The 8,479-nt window shown below is 36.0% G+C and overlaps 1 non-coding gene across 1 annotated transcript; it reads left to right on the top strand.

The window, feature by feature from the left end:
• Window positions 1–6,376: 6,376 nt before the first annotated feature.
• LOC122305967 lies at window positions 6,377–6,517 on the top strand. Its single transcript, XR_006241392.1, has one exon. It is a non-coding gene; the product is annotated as a small nucleolar RNA snoR137 (small nucleolar RNA).
• Window positions 6,518–8,479: the final 1,962 nt, after the last annotated feature.

Raw genomic sequence — 8,479 nt, 5'->3', positions numbered from 1 at the left:
TTACAACCTCGATACCCAAGCCATTTTTTATTCCCGTGATATTACTTTTCATGAAAAAATATTCCCTTTCCAAACTGCTCCTCCTCCTGATACCTCTCTACCTATTATTCCTCTTCTTGTTCTCCAACTCATGCTACCACCACCTTCTCCTCCCTCCTCCACTACTATATCCGACCCACCACCACCTATGCCACTTTCTCTCTCTCTCTCTTCTCCCTCAACGCACCACTACTCGACCAGCATAACTTCGGATTACATTGCCTGACGATACATATGGAGTCCACTGCATCCTCATCGGCTACTTCAGTCTCAGGTATTGCTTACCCTCTATCTACTTTTCTTTCTTATTCTTGTTTTTCTCCTTCTCATATTGCCTTTTTAACTGCTCTTACCACATTTGTTGATCTTTCTTGTTATTCCACTGCTATCCACCACCCTCATTGGCACGAGGCTATGTTTGCTAAGATTCGAGCCTTAGAGGATAATGCCACTTTGACTCTTGGGCCTCTTCCTCCTAATAAGAAACTCATTTGATGTAAATAGGTTTTCAAAACTAAACCCGAAGCCGATGGTTCCGTTGAGAGGTACAAAGTTCGGCTAGTTGCCAAAGGTTATACTTAGGTTGAAGGCCTTGACTATCATGAAACTTTTGCTCCAGTTGCCAAAATGTCCACTGTTCACTGTTTACTGGCAGTAGCTGCCACAAAAAATTGGGTCATCCATCAACTTGATGTCAAAAATGCTTTTATGCATGGTGATCTTGATAAAGATGTCTACATGACCCCACCACCCGGATATTGCCCCAAGGAGGAGACTCGTGTCTGTTAGCTCTGAAAATTCCTATACGGCCTCAAGCAAGCCTCCCTCAACTGGTTTTTTAAACTAACCAGTACTATGCTTATTGATGTAAGTTTTTATCAATCTCAAGCAACCATTCTTTATTTACTCTAGTGACTCCCACTAGCATTACTCTTGTCCTTATTTATGTTGATGACATCCTGGTTGCTGGCAATGACATTTCCCAGATCGAGGTCTTCAAGAGCATTCTCTTTACACACTTCAAAACCAAGGATCTCGGTTCTCTCAAATATTGCCTTGGTCTTGAAGTTGCTCGCTCTCAGAAATGCATCTTTATCAACCAACGTAAGTATGCACATGATATCTTGACTGATAGTGGACAACTTGGCACTTGGGCCGCTCACTTTCCCCCATGGAAAAAAATTTGAAACTCACTAATCAAGACAGCGATCTCCTTACCGACCCCAGTGCCTACCGACGACTAGTTGGACGTCTCATTTACTTGATTATAACACATCCAGACATTGTTTTTGCAATGAATATTCTCAGTCAATTCATGCATGCTCCTTGAGTTCCACACATGCAAGCTACCATCTGTGTTCTCTACTATCTCAAAAGCAGTCTAGGTCAAGGCATTTTTTTCTCTTCATCCAGTAATTTGTATGTCACTGCTTACACGAACTCAAATTGGGCTAGCTGCCCCTCTACCCAACTATCCACCACGGGGTAATTCATCCAACTTGCCACGAGCCCAATTTCTTGGCGAACAAAAAAAAGTCAACAGTGGCATGTTCCTCCTCTAAAGCTGAATATTGCACAATGACAATCACTACTTGAGAACTCACTTGGTTGAAACAGCTCCTCATAGATCTTGGTGTTCCTCATTTCGAGCCTATTAGAGTCTATTGTGACAATCAATCTATTCTACACATTGCTCACAATCCTGTCTTCCACGTGTACACCAAATATATTGAGATTGATTGCCACATTATTCATGAAAAAATTCAGGGGGGACTTCTTACAGCCGTTCACACATCTTCTCGTGAGCAAGTTGCAGATATCTTCACCAAAGTATTAGGATACGAACTTTTCCATCATTTTCTATCCAAGTTGGGCATTACGGATCTCCTTGCATCAACTTGAAGGGGAGTATTGATAGAATCAAATATTCTCACAATTGCACCAAATTAGCAATCACTTGATCTTAGGTAGTTAGATATTGAATTGTAATTATTTCCATTTTTTGATAGTTACCATAGAGAGCTAGGTATGTATCTATTTATTTACACATTCTTACATTGTAAAATCGTACTTCCAGAAATACAAAATTCAATTCTTAATATATGCAGGAATGGTTTTCTCATAGTTGTACTATAGAAAGAAGTCTAGCTAGAAGCAAAGAAATAGGATATGCTATTAATAGAAATGATCTCCACTATCCACAAATATTTGAATTGGAAAATTAATGATAAACATACGTACATGCCTTGTTAATATATTTTTTGAGGATAAAATCTTAAGAGAAATGACGAGCAAAGCTTGAACATGACCAATTTGCATGTCTACTTGTTCTCCAGACTCGAAACTAACAAGTTGGTTCTAGCTCATTTTCATTTGAAGATTAAGGTCGGCTCATTTGGGCACTGAGACAAAACACAAACCATCTCAAATACTTTGGTATGGTAAAAAACAAAGATAGTACCTGTCCAAATTGTTTACACATGAAAGATGCTCTCATTTCACTGATCTCAGTTTAGTCTCTCATTTATCTCAAAATTATTCATTGAAAAGACCATACACTGATTTCTCTCAACGAACAATGCAAAGCCTTAGTCCTAAAATTTTCCATCGCATGTGGTGGGGCCCTTCGTCATTTTTCTACATTTTCTCAACCAACCAAACCTGTCTTTACCTAGGTGCACATATGCACGAACAAAATTACACTTTCCAAGAATAAAATGACTTACAGAGAGGTGTCGAAGAAGATGATGCCATGGAAAAAGGCTTCACGAATGGAGGCAATGGCATCTTCATCGGAGATCAACCAAAGATGTTGCCCAGAGGCGAGGCCAAGAAGCCAACATAGCTGAGCTTGAACCCTCTGGTTGTGAGCTCTCGGAGCTCGAGACTGGTCGACGATAAAGCCATTGGCTCTGGGAGGTTTGCATGTGAGATTCAAGAGAGGATACAGGTGCTAGGGAAGTGAAAGAATCTAGAGAGTGAAGAAGATATTCGATGGTGTTAAAGCATAAAGGTGAAGAACCTAGTGGTTCTTAACTGGATTTGGATTTAGACTAATGCCAATAAGCTAGTCTTCTCATAATTTATTCAGTTGAGTTTCCGAATTAAATAAATTTGGGAAAAAGTTATGTTGAAGAATTTTCGATCCATAATTGATAATTAGAATGGTGAATTTAAAATGATAATTGATCATTTTTAATTAAATAAATTTTGGAAAAAATAAACATGGGAATTTTCCATATTAATATGTTTGGGAATTTTCCAATTAATAATTGATAATTTTTAAAAGAAAATATATTTGTAAATATTAATTAATCATTACTTAAAACATTTTCCAATAATTGGTGGAACCTACCACTTTTTTAAATCTTCATAAAAAGTTAAACTAACTCAAACCGTCTTACTCCTATTTATAGATTTCTTATCTCATGTCATCTAACTTCCCAAACAAGGCCTAAGTTCACTTAATGAAATCCACCAGAATCAGCATTTCCTCCTAATTGGCACACTAATACAAACACCACATTTTCCCAAGATTTTTTTTCCAAGACCTATCACAGTCACAAATAGTTAGTTTATGACGCAAACCATATCAGTGGACAAAGAAATACCCTTTTGCGATGAGGTCATGTTCGACAAATGAAATTCAATGGAGAAAAAGATATTGTGACGAGAAGCAGTCATGGCTGAAAGTGATTCACAATATACATGCGAGAGTTGAAATATTTCTCACGTAGGGGGTGAAATTGATGGCGACAATAGCGAATTTGCAGTAAAAACCTTGATTCAGCCATTTTATGGCTTCTCGATCAATCCTCAACCCTTAATCTCATACGTGCCATCAATCCCCTGATTTTGTGACTTGAGAAAATTAGAGCTTGGTATATGTAGCTTGCACGATGCAAAGAGTCACAATCCTCCGACCTCCAATCACTTTCGTGGCCAGCAACCACCACGTTCAACCTCATAAGATGATGTTGTGTTCCAACATCAGTACTTGAGGTCAATTTCTCTCCCAAATTTGATTCTCCGCCTGTTTTAGTATACTCATAAAAGGCTAGCATATTTTATTTCCAAGCAAAATAAGTTTCTAGTTTGGTTTCAATAATCCTTTGGCATTTCATGATTACATTTACACATTTTGAACACGTATAGCTGCTTATTTGGTTTCAGCCTAGTGTAGAGCTTCTTGTTTTTCTTTTAGGTCCTCTATCATGTGTAATCTTAAGCACCACAAGATTGCACAATTTTAAGACTTTTGTACTATTTTCTTAGCAACAAGATGGGATCTTAATTTTTCAGGGTTTTGGTTCACCCAAACATAGTTTTGGTCTAACACTTGTGGCTTGTGTTTTTTCTACTGTTTCAAGAGGCAAGGTGCCTCTCTCTCTCTCTCTGGATTTGTTGTCTACTTTGGATATTCCTTTTATAAAATTTAATAGTGAAGTATATAGGTGCATGTGACCCAAAGCTTAAGCACTCCTAATGGCTCTTGTAAAATACTTGTTTCTTTAAAATATAAAGAAATGTTCCCAAAATACAACTCCATTGGATTTTGTATTTTAAAAATATTTTGTATTTTGCTACAGTGATCCTTCTATATGTGGAGGATCTTGTACGTCAATGTAAATGTTTTTAATTAATTTCTCTTTTGATTTTCTCCATTTCTTCAAGTTTCCTTTATTTTCATTTCAGGCCCCTCTTGCTTGTTCCCACGACTTCTCTTTGCTTGGCACCAAAGACAAAACCAGAGCCTTCCATCTTCCTTGACTTTGCTCACTGACTCCATCACCGATCATCCATTGTCTTCTTCTTCAAGCTCTACTCTCTAGGCTGAGGTACATTATAATTTTTTTTTTCCTTTAGCTTGTACTGATTCATGAGTAGGTTTTGGTGAAATACTTTGGCTTTTTTTGAATTTCTCTCTCTGTCTCTGTCTCTCACTCTCTCCAAAACGCTTGAAAGCATAGATTTTTTCTTAGAATATGGGTACTTTAGGATTTTGTGTGGGTATTTGATTGCGGGATATTACATTGAGAGAGTTTGTAAAAGATCATGAATCGATGCCCAGAAACAATAACTTGGGTATAAATGTAGAGAGAGAGAGAGAGAGAGAGAGAGAGAGAGAGAGCACATGTGACATAAAAATCAATTTATGGCCATTGTTACAATCTACAAAAGCTTACAAAAATAAATTGAGTGGGCGTCTTTTTATCTTTCTTTCTTGTTTTCATATCGTAGTTTTATTAGTCAACATCCTCTTGCAAGACTATCTTGTAATTATAACATTGACTTTATTGAGGCCAGATATCATATAAATTTTGAAGTCAAGATGGCTAGCCAGTAAGAAATCATATCAAAATGCTCAACTTTTTGGTCTTTTTATCTTTCTTTGCCCTGCTGAGGTAAAGAAGCAAAGAATGAAAAACAATAAAGAAATATATAAATAAAACAAGTCAACATTGTTTAATGGGAAAGAGATAAGATATGGGAATGTTTGGAACATATTGGCTAATTTAGCTAGCCTTTGAATATGTCCAGCTCTTGAAAAGAGACTCGCCATTTTCAATTAAGAAGGAAAAAAAGGAGTCAATCAAGTAAGCTAAAACTAATGTTTTTAGGCACAACTAAAACTACATCACATTCACTCTCATTATAAGTTTGAAAGTAAATAGAGGCAGATTAATGGTGGGTCACAATTAAGTAATTAACTCCCAAGATTGGCTAAATAGGTCACCTATTTGAGAATAGATAGAGGTACTTCATAATGCCAGCCTATGAACCTTAAAAAGTGTTGACAATATTTAGAAGAAACTCCTAACATATATACAACCTAGGCCTGGTGTGTAAGTTCTGGCAATGGTGACCCATTAGACACAGAAGAAGAAAAAACCATCTATTCTGTGGAGATTTTGCTATGGTTAATAATTTAATTGTTGTTGCTCTGATTACCATCTATTCTTAGGAGTTTTTTCTTTTTTCTTTTTTTCTGTATGGTATTTTGTGAGCCCTTGTGGATTGTGGAGAACATGTGACGTAATCAACTAATTTATACTCGAGTACTATAATTGGGATTTTTTATTTACTAGTGTTTCTGTATTTGTGGTTCTATGGATTTGTGTAGTTGACACTGATTAATTTTTCAATGAAGGGTGGTCTCCCAGTGGGGCCTTTAGATTGCAACATTCATCATACTTGTGCTTGCTTTTATTAGAGTTTATCATGCTTTTTATTGTCAAGATTATGTCATTTGGTTGAGTTAGCATTTTATTTTCATTTTTCTATCCCCTTTCATGTTCTTCATCTAGCAATGGTTGCCTATTGGTCATTTTTTTAAGTTGCTTTATAAAAGAAAAAGATGAGTGCCCAATTAACTAGTTGGTCATTCATTGTTAGAAGCATACATCAAAGAATACACTAGCTTTAAACAGCATGATGTTCATCTCTTGCATTGTGTTACCTGTCTCTTGGTAAATGTATTTCCTATAAATGGTTGATGTCTTTTCCTATTGCTTTGTTTGTCTTAACAAAAATGGTTGGCTTAGTGAAATTTATTGAAGTTTAATAACACATATCCATACTTAACAGTACTCAATATACTCTCTTATTATTTGTTGGTTCATATTATATATTTTGTGATGCCATTTATTAACATAGAAGGAAATATGCCTAAACTAAAGCCTCAGTTTTTCCCAAAACTTAGTTTTTTTTATCCAAGTCTGACTTTGTTTAAGTTTTAATCAAAACAAGTGGTGCTTATCAAAAACTAGAATTTCACGAACTTTTTAATTGAGTTTGATTGAATTTCATGATTCCATTTTTTTCTTTTTTCTTTTTCCTTTGAAGGACGGATTCACAACTTTATGGAGTTCATTCATTCATTATCCTCTTACAAGAGGCCGAAAAAAGCTACAATGACTACCTTCTCACATCTTTGAATGACTTAGAATCCCAAGTTACTCCTCCTAACCCAAAACAAACAACTGCTAGAAAAACAAATTCTACAAGGAAACTTTAGTCCAGAAGAGGACAACTTACTAGTCTCAGCTTGGCTTAATACTAGTCTGGACCTGATCAATGGGGTTGATCAATCTAAATGTTCATTTTGGGCTAGAGTACATGAATATTATGAGGAAAATAAAAAATCCACATCTTCTAAACGTAGTTCTAGCTCTTCAAAAATAGATGGTCAACCATCCAACATGCTAAAAAAAAGTTTTGTGGGGTCTTAGCTCAAATCGAAGGAAGGTCTCCAAGTGGGGTTAATGGGAAAGATGAAGTGCACCAACAATATCCTTTAATTTCATCATTTAAATGACATTGTATTAGATATACTTCACATCTCATTTACTGTTTTTTCAGATTGATCAAGCAAAGAAGCTCTATTGAAGTAACCAGTCTACAACATTCAACTTTCTTCATTGTTAGACTATTCTAAGGCACCATCCAAAATGGAAACAGATTGTGACTGATAGTAGTGTGAAAACTAAGAGAAGATCAGTAACCCCAGATGCTTATGTGCTAGAGTTTACAATTTTAGATGAAGACACCATATCTCTATCTATAGATGTGAATCTTGAGAGATCCATTGGAAAGAAGTTGAAAAGAAGCGAAAGTGGCAAGATAGTACCTCTTCTAATCTTGCTGATTTGGTGACTGCATTGAGAGAGGAGAAAAAGATAGCCAATGCTAAGAAGGGAGAAGATAGGAAAGAGATTATCCGCCTTACAAAAGAGAGGCTTGATTTGGATCAATGGAGAGAAGATAAGGAAATTATGAGGATGAACACCTCAAGTTTTCCTCAAATCAGCAAGAGTATTTCCGTAGCCTCCAATTGGAAATACTTGAGAAGTAAAGGTCTACAAAACCATGCCTGGGTTTGGTATGGGTTGCAATTTATCAGATTTTGAAAGGTAACAATGTAGCCACTTTTGGGAATGCGCATTTGATAATTTTTTGTATACAACATAGCATAAACTTGAAGCTACAATTGCAGCTACATTTGGAAGTTCTACTGCATACATTTTTGTATAGAACACTCTACAAAACCTGAAGCCACAATGCAGCCAGTGGATAGTTTTGATTTTTTTTTTTTATAGAACACAGCACAATTTGCACACTAAACTGTCTTAATAGTCTAATGTGTTCTTTGTTGGGGAAATTATGATGGTGGTAGACTAAAGTGTTGTTGTGACAGATTTTAGAATATTATGTGAATGAATGAGTATTATGTGAATGAATGAGTTGCTTTGTGTGTTATGTGGAAGATGGAATGAATGAGTATTATTCTTTGTCTTAGTTCACTTAGTTCTTCATATACTCAAGTGTTGGAGTATATGTACTGTTTCTATTTCATTGAAACGTCATAATGTATAGCATTTTTGTGTAAAATGCAGGCTTCTCCTCTCCTAGATTTCTTGATGAATGTATAGTTTTTTTC

Source organism: Carya illinoinensis, chromosome 3 (assembly GCF_018687715.1).
Source record: "Carya illinoinensis cultivar Pawnee chromosome 3, C.illinoinensisPawnee_v1, whole genome shotgun sequence".
NCBI classification, from domain to species: Eukaryota; Viridiplantae; Streptophyta; class Magnoliopsida; order Fagales; family Juglandaceae; genus Carya; species Carya illinoinensis.
Note: the sequence above shows the minus strand (reverse complement) of the source record. Positions and strands in the feature narration are given on the sequence as shown.